Genomic DNA, 18,022 nt, shown 5'->3' with positions numbered 1-18,022 from the left:
AGTTGTGTTGACCTTTTAGTTGTGTTGACCTTTCAGTTGTGTTGTAGTTGTGTTGACCTTTCAGTTGTATTGACCTTTTAGTTGTGTTTACCTTTTAGTTGTGTTGTAGTTGTGTTGACCTTTCAGTTGTGTTGATATTTCAGTTGTGTTGAACTTTTAGTTGTGTTGACCTTTTAGTTGTGTGTGCATTTGTCAGGATTCAAATAAGTTGAAGGGATCAAACTAAAGAGTTTCCCGAGTCAGGCTGGAAAATGTATAGCAGAGGTCAACAAACACGGGAGGCTACATGGAAGATTTTTCGGTACAGTTTTTGGTAGCCAGTTTTTGGTACATAGTGAAGTACTACACATTCTCTCACAGACAAAGAAAAAATACAAATTCTAAAATCTTGCCCAACCTATCACTAAGCTATTGAAAAGAGAGCTGGTCCTTTTTTCCTCCTCTGCCCAAATCTTATGAAGAGCACAGGCTAGTTGGCCATAGTATATCAATAAAATGCTAAATTGCCTGCTTTGTAATGTGTTGTAGGTTATGTTACATTTTGCTAGGTTGAAACTATCATAATGAAAGCCACAAGTACAGAAAAGTGTTTATGGAAGTGATAATGCCCGATAATACCTGGTGTTTGGATAATGCCTGGTGTTTGGATAATGCCTGGTGTTTGGATAATGCCTGGTGTTTGGATAATGCCTGGTGTTTGGAGGATACAGTGCATTCGGAAAGTATTCAGACCACTTGACTTTTTACACATTTTGTTACGTTACAGCCTTATTCTAAAATGGATTCAATTATTTTGTTCCCCTCATCAATCTACACACAGTACCCCATATTGACAAAGTGAAAACAAGTTTTTAGAAATGTTTGAAAATGTATAAAAATCTAAAATAGAAATATCTTATTTATGTAAGTATGCAAACCTTTTGTAGCGTCATACCCAAGAAGACTGAAGGCTGTAATCACATCCACGGTTGCTTCTACAAAGTACTGAGTAAAGGGTCTGAGTACTTATGTAAATAAGAAATATGTAATATTTCAGTTTTTTTATTTTAATATATTTGCAAAAATTTCTAACAACCTGTTGTTGCTTTGTCATTATAGGGTATTGTGTGTAGATTGATGAGGATTTTTTGGGGGTTAATCAATTTTAGAATATGTCTGTAACCTAACAAAGTGTGCAAAAAGTCTTGGGGTCTGAATACTTCCGAATGCACTGTATTTAGTCTTGTGAGTGTGCATAGAGTCAGTGCAAGATAGGGTCAATGCAGACAGCCGGGTAACCATTTAATGAACTATTTAGCAGTCTTACGGCTATTAAGCAGTATTATGGCTTTGGGGTAGAAGCTGTATCGAAGCCTGTTGGTCCAATGATACAACAATTACAGTTGAAGTCGGAAGTTTACATACATCTTAGCCAAATACATTTAAACTCAGTTTTTCCACAATTCCTGACATTTAATCCGAGTAACAATTCCCTGTCTTAGGTCAGTTATGATCACCACTTTATTTTAAGAATGTGAAATGTCAGAATAATGGTAGAGAGAATGATTTATTTCAGCTTTTATTTCTTTCATCACATTCCCAGTGAGTCAGAAGTTTACATAGACTCAATTAGTATTTGTCACACCCTGACCGTAGAGAACGTTTTATGTCTCTATTTTGGTTTGGTCAGGGTGTGATTTGGGTGGGCAGTCTATGTTCTATGATTTTCTATTTCTATGTGTTTGGCCGGGTGTGGTTCTCAATCAGAGGCAGCTGTCTATCGTTGTCTCTGATTGAGAACCATACTTAGGTACCCTTTTCCCCCACCTTTTTTGTGGGAAGTTCAGGTGTTCAGGGCACATAGCCCAAAGCTTCACGGTTTGGTTTTTGTTCTTCGTTTTGTCAGCGTCATTTTTTGAATAAAGAGAAAATGTTCGCTTACCATGCTGCACTTTGGTCCAGTCCTTCAGCCATCTGTGACATTATTTGGTAGCATTGCCTTTAAAATGTTTAACATGAGTCAAACGTTTCGGGTAGCCTTCCACAAGCTTCCCACAATAAGTTGGGTGGATTTTGTCCCGTTCCTCCTGACAGAGCTGGTGTAACTGAGTCAGGTTTGTAGGCCTCCTTGCTTGCACACACTTTTTCAGTTCTGGCCAAAGATTTTCTATAGGATTGAGGTCAGGGCTTTGTGATGGCCACCACAAAACCTTGACTTTGTTGTCCTTAAGCCATTTTGCCACAACTTTGGAAGTATGCTTGGGGTCATTGTCCATTTGGAAGACCCATTTGCGACCAAGCTTTAACTTCCTGACTGATGTCTTGAGATGTTGCTTCAATAAATCCACATATTTTCCTCCCTCATGATGCCATCTATTTTGTGAAGTGCACCAGTCCCTCCTGCAGCAAAGCACCCCCACAACATGATGCTGCCACCCCGTGCTTCACGGTTGGGATGGTGTTCTTCGGCTTTCAAGCCTCCCCCTTTTTCCTTCAAACATAACGATTGTCATTATGACCAAACAGTTCTATTTTTTTTTCATCAGACCAGAGGACATTTCTCCAAAAAGTACGATCTTTGTCTCGATGTGCATTTGCAAACCGTTGTCTGACTTTTTTTATGGCAATTTTGTAGCAGTGGCTTCTTCCTTGCTGAGCGGCCTTTCAGGCTATGTTGATATAGGACTCGTTTTACTGTGAATACAGATACTTTTGTACCTGTTTCCACCAGCATCTTCACAAGGTCCTTTGCTGTTGATCTGGGATTGATTTGCACTTTTCTCACCAAAGTACGTTCATCTCTAGGAGACAGAACGCATCTCCTTCCTGAGCGGTATGACATTTACGTGGTACCATGGTGTTTATACTTGCATACTATTGTTTGTACAGATGAGCGTGGTACCTTCAGGCGTTTGGAAATTGCTCCGAAGGATGAACCAGACTTGTGGAGGTCTACAAATTTTTTCTGAGGTCTTGGCTGATTTCTTTTGATTTTCCCATGATGTCAAGCAAAGAGGCACTGAGTTTGAAGGTAGGCCTTGAAATACATCCACAGGTCCACCTCCAATTGACTCAAATGATGTCAATTAGCCTATCAGAAGCTTCTAAAGCCATGACATCATTTTGGGGATTTTTCCAAGCTGTTTAAAGGCACAGTCAACTTAGTGTATGTGAACTTCTGACCCACTCGAATTGTGATACAGTGAATTATAAGTGAAATAATCTGTCTGTAAACAATTGTTGGGAAAGTTACTTGTGTCATGCACAAAATAGATGTCCTAACCGACTTGCCAAAACTATAGTTTGTTAACAAAAAATGTGTGGAGTGGTTGAAAAACGAGTTTTAATGACTCCAACCTAAGTGTATGTAAACTTCCGACTTCAACTGTATGAGATATGCAGTGAGCTGCCACCTGATGTGTGTAGAGCTGTGAAGATCTATCTGTGGTGAAGACCTATTCATCTCATCAGTATCCCCATTAGACAAGACAGAGAGAGAGAGATGCACAAGCTCTGTGACTCACTCCAATTCATTTTATACAAGTCAAAAATAATGAAGCACAGAATATCTGAAAATGACCTGCATAGAAGGGGGAGAGAAAACCCAAGCAGGAGAATCCTTGATCAGCATGAAATGGCTGTTGTGTTTTATATCTCCAAGAAGAGGGGGTGTTTTTACCTCCAACCCCCCCCAATGTAATGTGTAGACTAGATACTGAATGTGCTGCTTGCATACTGTTTCCCAGTGTCTTGAATCATATTAAATCATACAAACAGCTGTTAGCAGGCTGGAGAGCAGCTTAACATACTTAACTGGTCAAAAAGCCAGTAAATTACTGACAGAATGACGTGTAATTAAAAGTCTATGCCACTTTACCTCGCGCTTCACACCTACAGTGGCGCGGGACGAGAGCGAGCAACTCCCACCCCGCTAATTAGCATTATCAGTGAAATGGTAGGGTTTGACTCATTAGTTCCATGTGCATTTAATTAGAGGCTGGCTGAAATTGGATTTAACTTATTACTTTTTCATGGATCACTTTCTTGTCATCACTTCAAATTGGATTGCAGCCCCAGGTAACTAATTATGCCAGCCGCAGGATCAGGAGTGGAGAAATAGGTCATTAGGCACAACACTGTCGGACCCTCGCTGATAGTCCACTCGCACCGCGGAGGAAGAAGGGAAAAAAGAGGCTTGTTTGTGGCATTGCTTTGGAGCCTGCTCAGTTAACTATGCCACACTGCAAGGGTTCCTGGGTAGGCACCCAGCGCTTACATTAGAATATGTGACATGCAACTGGGCTGAAGATGTTATGTCAACATGGTTCCAGTGCCTAGATTAGACTTGTTCTGTTCCAGGTCTGGATGGTGGCCTTGATGGGCCTTCATTTTTCATGTCGCTTGTACCATTAGGTACTGTGAGGTGCTGCAGGCTGCAAGCCAGCCTCTCTTTTCTATACTTTTATTTGCCACTATTAGCAGGTCAGAAAATACAATCCTGAGAATGTTTGTGTAGTTGGACTAAAAACAGATCATGCTAATGGCCTTGACAAAGAACCTATCCCCCTTTATAATTATTATATTTTTGGTTGTAGACAGATTGTTTGTAGCACAGGCAAATGTGTCACATAGGCGGCAGACTACTGAAAAGAAATCCATTGTTGAATCTTTTGTGTGTTCTCTGAAAGCAACTTGTAAAGATTACTTCTTTCTTAGTTCTACTGAAGCTGAGTCCTTGAAGCTGGTGAGCAACGGAAAACAAGAAAAGAGAAACTGCTTTTGTATGGTTTCCTGACTTCCTCTGTTCACTGAAATGATGCGTTGGCTTTCTTTTAATATTTAAATGAAATGATCATGATTCATTTGATAGGTCATCTTGTCAGCATCATCTGATAGATTTTGCATTGAACATATTCATGATATCAATGGAGCTTGTTATTCTTCAGAAATAAGACGGGAAAAAACGAACTCATCATCTACCGTAAATTTTTGCCAGGTGAATCTTCCCCCCCTCTCTGTTTTACAGAGGGCATCTCCAGGTCAATAGATAATGTATTTTCAGTTTGACAAGATGAAAGCCTTTTAAGTTTTGCCCCCCTCCCCTCCGCCACTCATATCCTTCATTTGTGGTCTTTGGGGGAGTGTTGTGTGACAGAATGCAGGGGCCACACCTCTCTCTGACAGGGGAGGAGAAGCCGCCAGCTTGCTCTGCTACTGTTGTTTGTGGTAGACCTATGGCATCGTCCTGACACATGTACACCACAGTGTTCCAATCTGTAAATCATTAGACTGCCGGCTGGACTTCCACCAGCGCTCTAAAGCAATCAGAGGCAGCATTCCGAGGAGCTCCCTCCTGCAGCCCAGCCGCCCCATGGTTCTGAGCGCTATCCGTGGCCCACTACCGTGGCTAGGTGAGGTGACAATGAGCCCGGGCTCGGCCCACTCTGGCTCCCTGCCAAAAGGAGGAAGGCCAGCTGAGACAACGGGACAATTGAGGGAGACACAGCCTCTCTGTGATGAGCACCCAAGCTGTGAACCTCACCCTAAATGAACCAAGTTGTTTGTTTTAAACAGACACGTTCAGGTTCAGACCATCAAGACCAGAGTGGATGGATAATCCTTTCAGTGGTCAGTAAGCAGAAACTAAGCCTACTCCTAGTGTTGAATGAGGATTGAAATAGGAATGTTCTGACAGATACTGTGCTATAAGGCCATGTCTAGACTTCACAGTTCAGGCAGCGTTAGTATTCTGATCGTGGAATACCGAACGAGTCATGCATTTACACATACTGTACATTCAAATGTGTCTACAGTGTCCACAGTGTGTCCAGATTCCCTTTTCCCGCGCTATATTCAAATGGCAGTATGCATTCTACAAATGGTGGAATAGGCTAAATATGATAGTAAAATAACAACTGATGGCAGTAGCTAACTACTGTAGCTAACTAGCCAGCTAACCTCTGTAGCTAGCCAGCAAGCTAGCAAGCAATGCTAAAGGGATTGCAAATGGGATAGCATAACTCTAGCCAAAATATTTTCTATTTATTAGCTAGTTGACTAGCATTTACACACTCGGAACATATTTCCTCCAACATTATAATGAAAGGTGCCTCTTGGTCCCAATACCTGTTTTCTGGATATTTGTGGGAATGCTGATGACATTGCCCGCTGTATGCGCTTTCGGTAGCCTGATTGCATCCAGACTGAGGTGAAATACACACACAATGCATCCATGACCAATTCCAAATCTGAACACAAAGCGACTTTTGTGCGTCTAGACCGGTCTATTCAATGCGATCGTCATATTCTGATAGCAGAAGTCGCATGTAAGTGTCAAGTGTAAACACGACCTAAGAGACATCAATATTCTTCAGGTTCATCAGCACAGTTTTTAGGTTCAAAATCAAATCACATACATCTGTGCGTGTGTGTATGTGCATGATTCCGTGTGTCTCTGTGTTTGAGGTGATGTAATATGCCAGGAATGATCAGCACGGCGCTGATCCCTGCATCTGTGTGTAACCAGGGGTCAGGATGTCTTTTTCACCGCTTCTTTTTCTTGTCATATTGTAAAAATGTATTATGTGTACTGTATATATTAGAAACAGGTTTGGATCATTCTGTCAGAATGAAGTCATCCCTTGTATTTCCAGGCAGTCTGTTTCAGCCTGTTAGTGAGCCTCAGCCATGCGATGACTGTCGGTCTGACTCCGGACTCCAGACACAGGGCTTTAAGCCACTGCCATTTGCAGGACCTTTTTTTATTCTGAGGACTGATGTTTCCCTTCAAGCTCTATCCCTCTCCCTGTCTCCCCCTCCCTGTCTCCCCCTCCCTGTCTCCCTGTCTCCCCCTCCCCCAATCTTGTATCTTCGAATCATTCTCCGCCACAGTATCTTGATTTCAGCCATGTGTTGTTTGAAATCATTCACTCCCCCTTTTGGGTGGTAATGGGTAGATGCATGGACTGTAAGGACAGAGCATTAATAAACACCAAGAGCCATATCAAAAGAATCCAAGTTTTAAAAAGAATCTGAAGTTTTACATTGACTTGAAGGGACTTTAACTACCAGGGGGATAACTGACCAGCCTGTTTAATTGACCAGCATAACTGACGCTTAACTGACCAGCATGCTTTTTAGGATTAAGATTAGGAGTATTGTGTACACTGATAGTTTCAGTTAGTGCTATCTACTCACCCTGTTTAGAGAGGGTCTACGTTCCTAAAACCATATATGAGAGATGTTTTGAATTGAATGGCACAGTCCGTAGATATATGTACGTCTATATTTGTGTTGGGCACTGAAGAGTACATGTTTATAGTCCACACCCTGGTAATTCATGTAACTATGACTAGTTCCTGGATACCAAATAGTTGGCATGGATGCACTCGTGCGCCCAAAATGTACTCAAACTAACTATTTTTAGATGTAATCATAGCTCCCAGACGTGTCTTTTAGAAATCCTGTAGGATAGAGATGACAGTTCCACTGCTCATTTCATTTGGCATCATTCAACTACAGGATTATTTTTCCTGAACAAAATGTCATGATGAGGCACTGTACTTCTTAATATAGTGTCTGATTCAAAAGAAGAACTCTATATGAATCAATCATGAAAGAATACGGCACAAAATTCCCCCACCCCCCTGAATTTATGTTGCACATCGCTGTAGATGTTCTTGTTTTGACTAAGTGAAAACCACAGCGGACGGAACACAAAGACACACAAACCCCGTTCTGCGCTGGCTGGCATATCACCTCAAGGAAATATTTAGCAAATACAGACTACACAATGTGTTCTTTAATGTCTGAAACCAATAACATAATACATCCTTGTAACACATTGCAACAGGCATGACTTAATATGAGTTCACCTTGGCCAATAACCCTGCCCATTTCAGATGAGGCTAAAGTGCAGATGTCAGGGGTTAGAGAGAGGAGTTAAAGAGGTCTGTACACATTAGTTCAACCCAAAACTCAGAAGAAAGATTCTGAATTTCCAGTAAGTTTGTCTTCTCAGATACAGCAGAGACTACACAGAGCTGCTGTTGTTCGAGAAGTCGCTCACCTGGGGTGTAATCAATAGTGCACACAATAGCAAACAGTTGCAAACACTTTTATGCAAATTCAGGTAGGTTATTCCCCATTTCATTCCGTTTGCTTCTGTTTGGTTCCTAGTGAATACATCACTGGTCTGAAGATGCATGGGTCTGTAAACAATGGTTTCCATTTCTCAGAGGGAACCCAACAATGTTTGTTTTCTCGTGATAAATGTTCAGGTTACACGTTCCTTTTGGTAAACGGTTTGACCATTTATCTTAAAAAAATAAAAATACAGTTATTATTTTAATTTTAATTGTAACATGAGTTGGACAGATCTAGTTATTTAGTATACCCATGTTGATATGGCTTAGAATGAATTTAGTCTACACCCCTTTATGTTGTTCACCCTCTGTGTTTGTATATGGGAGCTGTCATTGTCTTGAACCCCAGAACAAACACTAGTCAGGCTACCAGACGTTAACTCATACTTTCACTGTAACACAGGCAGGAAATGGAGTCTTTATTATGTCATCTCACTGTGTCGTAAGCACAATAATTCTTTCTGGATCATCATGAAGAGGGTGGGTGAAAGATAAAACTGAAGGCTCAAGGATATTGATGATTCTCTGTGTTGACAAAATATGTTTGGTGAAGAAATATATATGTATCACATCGATACACACCTATGTGTAATTACTGTGCACAGTGCAGGCTCAGGCAGAGGAGGAGGAGAGTAGAGTGTGAGGGAGGGAGGGGAGGCTTGAACTGTATGTCTGCTAAATTTATCATGAGGCCTTTGGGAGCATTGAAATGAGAACAGTGGCCTATTACTGCTTAGAGAAGGTGTTTTATTGAGAATATGCCGACATGCCACCCCAGGGAGAGTGCTGGGGAGAAGAGTGTGGCCAGAGCCGAGATCTGTGTGTGTGTGTGTGTGTGTGTGTGTGTGTGTGTGTGTGTGTGTGTGTGTGTGGTGTGTGGTGTGGGTGTGGGTGTGTGTGTGTGTGTGTCTGTATGTGTCTGTGTGTCTTTGTCTGAGCCCTCTGAGTGTGTCAGATAGAAAGTAAAGAGCCTTTTCTTCTTCTGCTTAATTATTCACTAAGATATGTATTGGAATTGTCACTTTTGACACTTGAGGTCACCCAGTCAATTATTTATATAGGTCACCCAGCTTAACAAAGCTTGTTGTTAGTTATTAGCAGATGAGGGCAGTGGGTTGTTACTGTATGTATGGACTGTGTTGATTTGTGTTCTGGAATGTTCATATTCCATGAGCATTCCTTCATCCTTAGCCAAGCTTTTATGGACATTGATATGAATAATTTTTTTATGGCCATGTTTGAATTGGTTGTGCATGTTAACATGTTAATTAACTGAGTTATGTGTTAATCCTGGCTAAAGGTTTGTTTTAATGTCTTTGTGTCTGAATGTATTTCATCCTTTTGATTCTTCTCAAACTGAAATGAATAGTTGTAAATAGTATATTTTCAGATACTACAGATTTATCATGGTTTAAAAGCTATTATTTCAAAAAAGAGCAAAAATGTATGTATAATAGTTTTTTGGTATATTTATTTATCTCCTTTCTCTCTCTCTCTCCTGTGCAGTTCATGCATGTCCAGTAGAGGGCAGGGTCCTGTTTCCCCTTGTTCTCTTTTATATACCTGCTGTTGAACCATGTGATTCTATTAAGACAGCTAATTCTTATTATTGTGACTGAGTAGTAGTGACAGCACCAGAGGCAGGAGTAGTATATGTTGTGTAGGGAAGTATTAGAACAAGTAATATTAGTAATCAGAGGAAAAATCATGTATTTTGGTAGATCAATGAGTTTATTGCTTAATTTTACAAAGGGCAAAAATATTAAAGATACCCTGGAAAAAGATAGATGTGGTATCTGGAAAAAGATAAATGTGGTATCTGGAAAAAGATAAATGTGGTATCTGGAAAAAGATAGATGTGGTATCTGGAAAAAGATACATGTGGTATCTGGAAAAAGATACATGTGGTATCTGGAAAAAGATAGATGTGGTATCTGGAAAAAGATAGATGTGGTATCTGGAAAAAGATACATGTGGTATCTGGAAAAAGATACATGTGGTATCTGGAAAAAGATAGATGTGGTATCTGGAAAAAGATAGATGTGGTATCTGGAAAAAGATACATGTGGTATCTGGAAAAAGATACATGTGGTATCTGGAAAAAGATACATGTGGTATCTGGAAAAAGATACATGTGGTATCTGGAAAAATAAACAAGTGATATCTGGAAAAATAAAGAAATTATGTAGTTAATGGTAAAAGCTGTTTTTTACTCATAAAACAATATAAAAAAACACACAAAAAACATTTATGTTAAAAAGTATTTATTTTAGACTGAAAGGCTTTTTTATGGTATTGCCCCCCCCCCAAAAAAAAAAAAAAAAATCAACAAAGCATCTAAATTGTATGCTGGCTGTTTGTTGTTCTCAGAATATCAAAGTAGTTTGACTCTTTGTCCTGACGCTGTAAACAATTCCATTTACCAGAACAATAAAGTGTCTGATAGCAGGCTAGATTCTTTCTTTCAGCTGGATAACTGTGTTTACTTATCTGTTGTTTAATTAAAGGGCTTCTTTTCTTTAGGCATCCATTGTTTCAATAGGTCAAAGGGTTAACAGCCGTCAACTTTGTATTTTTTTTCAAAGGGGCCCCACACAAAGGCATGGGTTCACCTGCAGCTCAGCCTGAGGCTCCCTATTGTGTAGGCCATTTGAATTGATTATGTTTAGGGGGCTGGTTGTGATTGGTGGAGAAGGGCGTGGTTGATTGGATAGTTTTGTATCTTGTCAGCCAGGGAGCAACCTTGCACGTGCAATCTGTCTGTATCCCGAGGAAGCCTGGAGACGCCACAGAACAGTAGTGTCCGCCTGCCTCTCTGCCTGCCTCTTTGCCTTTCATTCTCTCTCTCTCGCTCCTCTCCGCTCCACTCCACACTGCACAGCCCAGATCTCTGTTTACCCTGCCAGCTAAATGGAGTTTGTCAGGTTTGTCAATATGATTGATTCTGCAATTTTGCCAGCTTTCTTGTATAAAACTTGACAATGTCATTTGTCCGGGGAAAAGATGGGGTCTTTTATCTATCTGTGGTTGATGTTCTATCATTGTAATTGGTTAATTTTGTCATGCAGTTTGTTTAAGGAGAGAATGGATCCAGGTTTTAGTGTGTTCTGTAGATAGGGACAGAGTACAGGCTTTCCCTGAAGGCTGTTACACTACAAGTGTTTTGTGATTTGTGGGGAGATGCTGTGTTTTTAAAGATGGGCTATGTGTTGTTAAGATGTTTGTGTTTACGTGCTGATAGTTGCTGATGCCATTCAGAGATATACTTTTCATTGGCTGAATTGTGCTTCAACAAATGAAATGTTCAAATGTTTTGTTAATAATTTTGTGTATTTAGATTCACTTTACGTTAAGCAACACTTTACATTAAGGTAAAACTTTACATTATGCAACACTTTACATTAAGGTAAAACTTTACATTAAGGTAACACTTTACATGAAGTTGCTCATAAGCCAGTTTAGATATACTGTAGTTACAATTCTAGTTATTTTTGTTTCTTTATTCTGACACTGTACTAACCAGATCATCAGGCTCTGCTACTACAGTATGTGTGTTTAAGATATGGAAAGTTCTAGGAAAGGCTGTATCTTAGCAGTGAAGTTGTTTATCACATATTATTATTTAATATATTCTGCATCCCAGTGTGTCACTAACAAGCACATATAACCCTCAGCTTCAGTAGGGCATGCTGTTATTGTTTACTGTTAGTTATACATGAGATATTCACAGTTTGTGTGTGTTTGTGGGCTGAGTGTGTGTTTGCCAGTCAGACCTGGCTCCCACTCAGGCTATGGACAGTGTCCCTGTCAAGTGAAGGAGGCAGCGAGGTGATGGGGGGTTGATCCTCTCCTCACTCTGTCACTTGAAATTAAGGGAGAGGGAGGCACAACTCTATATTTGACACTGCCACTACGTAACCATTTTAGCCAGACTCAATCATTTGAAATGTCAGAACTGACATTTTTCCTGAAACCTTTTTTTTTTGTGCATGCACACGCACGTGAACACATGCATACGTGGGTGTGCTTGAGCCTGCATACGTGTGTGTAGTAAAGGGGGCGGAGAATGAAATGAGAGATAAAGTTGAACCTTTCTACACCAACTTCCCTCTCTTCCCTGGTGGTAGATTTGAACCCCATGAAACACCCCTTAGATATTAGACTGAAGACTGTTATTTACTTTGTGATGCTGGTTTAACTTTTAATGTGAGAGAGCCTTCAGAGTCTTCCAAAACAAAACATTTTATATTAATATATTAACACGTGCTTAAAAAACAACAACATTTTCCTCACTTTTGAGGCTAATGTTTTCACCTTCTACCCCCTCTACCATGTTTGTACTGAGTTCCAGACTGTGTCTGAACGGCCCTGGCGAGAGGGTGTATCTGTACTGGTAGAGTTCAGAGACATAGGATGAATTTCTCTGGCAGAGAGGGGCCGGTGGAGGTTAACATCAGATGTGAGGAAAATGAAGCCTAAACAGCCAGTGTGCACTGTAATGCTGTGCAGCTGCACTGGCTGGGCTGGGGGTGCAGTTTGGGAGAGCTGGAGTGCGAGCTGATTGGGATGACATTTTGTAATCAAAGTTGATTTATTGTTCATTAGTAGTGCATTAGCCCTTTCAGGCAAGGCCATTATTTGTGCAACGGCCTGTCAAGGCGAGAGGCTGCCAGCACCTGTCATTTTTAAACCATGACATAGGCAACCAGATATTACCCTGTACCCAGAGAAGCGGGCATGGTGGCAGCCAGCGAAAGCCCACAGAGCTCTGGGATATTCTTTACAGGACTGGCCACTGCTTTGTAGTGTGGAGGGAGTGAGTGAAGGGGAATAGTTTACCGGTGATATAGAACACCACCAGCTGCTCTCTGCTGTTCTCCTGACTCCTCGCTGGATTGAGGAACGTTTTGACATGAAAACAGCTTTTGCTGCGTTAGGTACATTACTGCTCATTGCTCTTGGTCACGGTGTCTCTATATCAGATAGGTGGATTATGTCAACACAAAAGATGTTATATATTTCAAAGTATAGAGATAGTATGTTAACAGTATGATTAGGCTACATGGCGTATAGACAGTGATATGGTGTAACAAAATAAACCAGTCTATATTTGCCACTTATCCCATCCTGTTCTGCTACTAGAAAGCATTATGTAATACTGTGTTAATTACTGCTGTGCTCCTCAAATAACATAATATATGTTTTCTTTGTGGAAGTTGTTGTGGAATGATTCAGTAGGCTGTATCCAGATATAAGAGGTGGCATATGTGTTGGATCTAGATTTATCTCTGGATGGTTTTCACACATTCTGTGAACCAGCTGCTGACTTCTCCTCTTTTTATTATTATGAATTGGCCACGTGGTTTTTCTGACTCACAAAAGACAACAGCACAAGCCAAGATTAAAAAAGCCTACACAATTTGTGGCCCCTTGTCTGCCGTCATGGAAACAAGGATTAGGTTTGCATTGCTGGTGTGCAGAGTATGGAAACAATCTGCATGAGGATGTGTCAGGCATTGTCTTTGGGTACATTTTCATTTGAAGGGGATTTTAAAGGCTGTGATCTTATTAAATCTCAACTGATCCAAATAATGCATCTGAAGGCACGCAGGGTTGCATAATGGTGCTGAGCTGATATACCATAAATCACGGGCACACGGAGGTACACAGGATGAGAAGAGGGGGTAGGACCCACTGGGTCTGGGACCAGGTGAATCGACTGGTGAATGGTGCTATTGTAGGCACTAGAGTTGTCATCTCCTATTTTAATTTTGTCTCAACCTAGCGTGGTAAGTGCTTGAAAGGTCAGAAAGAGTGACAAGATATGTTATCAGTGAAAATGGAATGGAAAGCCTCATTAAAAAGGCTATCAGTGAATACAGTGGAACATAAAGACAAACTGGAAGAAATTATCCTTTTATTCAGTAATATGCTCTTACTACAGCGAACTACAGGAAATGGCCCCCAAGTGTGTGTGTGTGTGTGTGTGTGTGTGTGTGTGTGTGTGTGTGTGTGTGTGTGTGTGTGTGTGTGTGTGTGTGTGTGTGTGTGTGTGTGTGTACACATGTGCCAGGGTGGGGGCCATGCACTGGGCACCTGCAGTGGCGGCTGCCCAGAGTGTGGGAAAGAGATGACACCACGCAGCTCTACTGTTATTGTTGGGGTGAGAGACTCTCTCACTTCCCAGTGTAGTTTGTTTGTTTTACGGAATGCTGGCCCAGCTTAGCTGAAAATGTGTTTGTTTGTGGTTTAAAAGTTAATTAAAATTCAATCTTGAGTTTTGTTTTTACAGTTGTTGCGTGTCGTTTCAATCCCCCTGCAGAATATATATAGCAAATGGGCAGAAAATATGACTGTGATTATCCAGTTTATCTGAACTGTAAACTTTTTTAAAGCAGCTTGAATTTGGATGACGGAGAGGAATTAGTGAGAGCTTAGCCAAACCAGGATGGGTAACGTTAGCTCTGTCTCCTTGTGTTCTTCGTCATGCATGTTGTAGTCTGGGACTACATACATTGGTTATTGTGAAATTATTATTATTCATTATGATTATGATTATTATTATATTTGTTTGATAGTAATACACACAAATACACCAAAAATACAATATAAGAAACTTCTGGTTGATCCTTTTTTTCCATCAGAGAAAACATGCTTGACATATTCTCTAAACCGCTGTCCACCTTCAATATTTCAATAAACCTGAACGATGAGGAATGAGTAATTCATTCCGATCTTGTCGTAGACTAATTATGTTCATGCATCACTTCAATACAATGCCTCCCGTGAAATCCTCCTTTCGGAGACATTTTCATGCTCGAGATTATACGCTTTTCAAGACGGAGCGCCATTACTATTCAAATGTCTCAGGCCAAGGTAAACCAACAGTATCAAACAGGCTGGCCTCTGATTTCTCAAGGGTTTGTTATTTTCTACTTCTCCATTCTATTTGATGTCCTTACAAAACAAGATCACACCAGGGAGAAAGATATAAAAATTACAATTTTTTTTTTCTTCATCTAACCTGGTCCTTCATGGCTGGTTTAATATCAGCGATGGTCTCATTGAAGTTGGCTTGTTTTTCCTTTTTCTATTCTCCTTAATTGCCCCTGTATCACCAGGAGGGAAGGGAGGGAGGCTAGCTTCATGTCTCATGCCTGTGTCTGCTTCCCCTCTCTCTCTTTCTCTCGCGCTCTATTTCTCTCTCTCGTTCTCTGTCTCTCTCTCACCACGCTTTGACCTTTGGCTTCTGGGGGAACGCTGGTTGAAGAGCGTCTTCATTAAGTGTGAATCTGTGAATTCCCGACGTCGTCAGATGTGTGGCCGATGTTTCCTCATTAGAATATAATTTCCATGCTTGTTCTCGGTGGTGACGCACAAAGAGAAGTTGACGTAGTGTACTTTAAAGGTAGCAGAGGCTCCCATCACTTTGTGGCCTACCTTCACTCTGAACACGCTCCTGCTCTGTTCTCCAGGCAGCACGGCACCAGAACGCTGCCTGGTACACTAACCTCTCTCAGACAAAGACAAATATTCGTATCATTTTTTTAACATCGTTATAATTACGTACTGTACAACCATGCGCTACAATTTACTGAGCACACATACTGTATGGACTTTAAGTGCCTGTGTGTGCATGTTTGAGTTTTTGCATGCTTATGTGCATGTGTGTGTGTGATTGTGTTAGTTGCTCACACTGCAGCTGTGTGAGAATGTTCCAGGTTTGAATGTTTATATACGCGAGGCACCTGGAGAGTGCCACACCTTACTGAAATCCATAAACGTCAGCTGTTTCTGGCATACCCAGAATGCCTTCTTTTTCACACCCACATATTGGTGTACAAGTAGCTGCTCAAAGAAACTCTCCTAGTATTAGTTCTCCGTGAATTATCCAGACCGACAGAGAATTCTCCCTCAGACTCTTTTCAGATGTACATATATTTCTGTGCATCATCTGGAGTTGTGAGGTTAACCAGAAATAAGTGAGTATGCCATATGGAGAGCGTTCTAAATGGAGAGTGGCGTACTGTGTTTGTGTTAAATTGGCATGATACACCAGCCAGGGGCCACATTTTTCGGTTAAAGTGCTCCTTCCCCTCAACAGCCCCCTGTCTCAGTCAGATTTTCATTCATTCAACACACTGGATTAAATGGTAGTAGTTACAATGATCAATAGGTTAGAACCGTACATTCCTTCTTGCTGCTAATGACCTCAGTAGTAATGTGTAATAAAATGTGGGCTGTAATAGCCGCTTGCCGGGGCTCAGCCTGCCGTCTCTTGGTGTCTAGGGGTAGTTACAGTGGACCAGACCCCCCTTCCATGAAAAAGAAAGGTGTGAGGCTGCTTGAACCACAGGATGTGCTGCTCAAGGTTTAAAAATATTGAAATTAATTGAATGAAATTCCAATCCAATTTGTTAAAAAATTATCAGTTATTAAGTGTGAAATGGTGTAAAATATTGTGTTAATTCTATTTTTCTACGCTGGATCCCTATGTTAGACTCTATAAAACATGTTCTATCAAAGATGAATAATACAAATGGTTAACTACATGTGAAAATAACCCTGGTTGCATTTACTGCCCTAACATGACAATAAAAGTAGAGCATGTCAAATCTAAAGTAGATAGTTTCTGTAATGTAATGTAAAGCATCAAAAAGATACATGATTATTTACCCTTGGTGTGTGAGGTAATTGTTAGTGGTGCTGAGGCAGGTCTATATCTATCGCATCACGTAGAGGGCTTATACTGTAGCGAGACACGCTGCCCGCTTGACCTTCAAAATAGTTGATCAAAATTAGTGATGCTGAGAAAAAAGGACATCAGTGCATAATGACTGTGAAATTAGGGACAGGGGTCGTGGCTATGCAAATGACAGGAAAAGCCATGTGAAAAAGTCCAGATGGATATTAAGACATAATACAGGAGGAATTCATCCTCTCATCGCCTCCCACTGAAAATGAGAAATGTTAAGTGCGTTGAGTCCTAGGTGGTGCGTGACCTCCTCGAGTTTCCCCTACAGGAGGACAAAACACAGTGGAGCAGCTCTCAATGAGGTTTACAGAGAGCGTCAGCGCCACCGCGTCCTGTTTGATGCTTACTACCCTTTCCAGTGCCGTGAGAGTACAAGCTGCTCATTATGACCCATTTAGTTTTTGTTTTCTGTTCTAGTGGGGGAAATTAATCAGGTGATATGCATGCAGCGTGTACCAGAGAACGCCTCTCCTGCTAGATAGATTGGAAACAGCTAAAGGACATTCAGAGATGCACGGACATTTCAAAAGGCCGTCATTGGTTATGAGGTCACAGTACAATTTGGGTAACCTTGGTGAAGACTGACTGTCAGCCCTAATGTCCGCTCTATCAGCCGGCCCGGAGACGCAGAGCACGGGTTTACCACACACACACACACACCGCAGCATGTTAACAGTTGCAAATGTGAGACGGCTATCAAGTACATCTCAGTAGCTGTTTGTCACTAAGATGTCAGTGAAAAGGGCTTTTAATGGTATGGCACATCACAGCAGTGAGTGGCAGGATCCAGACACTCTGAGAAGCCACAAAGCCGCTGGAGCAATTAAGGCAGCCTGACAACTGTGGGGAACTGTGAGGTTCTTTCAGTGTCATAACAAATCACTTGTTTTGAAGAGTCATCCACTCACACCTTTCTGTTGGAGTTAGTTAGGGGCCTGTGTCAGTATGTATGTCCTCTTCCTGTCATGGCGCCGCAGCTTTATTTGTACATTAAAGAAATTGCTGTTGACAATATTCTAATGAAATGACATGGTTTATGCACACAGGTTCGTTGTAGCCTACAGTCTGTGGCCTATCTTTGCATTCGCTGGTGTAGTAGCAGATCACCTCAGCAGAAACAATCAAACCTTGGACAGCCTGTTAG

General features: G+C 41.1%; 1 protein-coding gene across 12 annotated transcripts in view; it reads left to right on the top strand.

Moving 5' to 3' along the window:
* Positions 1-18,022, top strand: part of LOC135540224 (forkhead box protein P1-B-like) — a 246,857-nt gene that overhangs the window by 172,400 nt on the left and 56,435 nt on the right. Inside the window, exon 1 of one of the 12 annotated variants that reach the window (XM_064966727.1) lies at positions 10,878-11,047. The exons of the other annotated variants lie outside the window; for them this stretch is intronic. The gene's annotated coding sequence lies outside the window, so the exon portion shown is untranslated. Of the gene's footprint in view, positions 1-10,877; positions 11,048-18,022 lie in introns of those variants that run through there. 12 annotated transcript variants of the gene reach the window in all.

The sequence above is a fragment of the Oncorhynchus masou genome, chromosome 5 (genome assembly GCF_036934945.1).
Source record: "Oncorhynchus masou masou isolate Uvic2021 chromosome 5, UVic_Omas_1.1, whole genome shotgun sequence".
Taxonomy (NCBI): Eukaryota; Metazoa; Chordata; class Actinopteri; order Salmoniformes; family Salmonidae; genus Oncorhynchus; species Oncorhynchus masou.
Note: the sequence above shows the minus strand (reverse complement) of the source record. Positions and strands in the feature narration are given on the sequence as shown.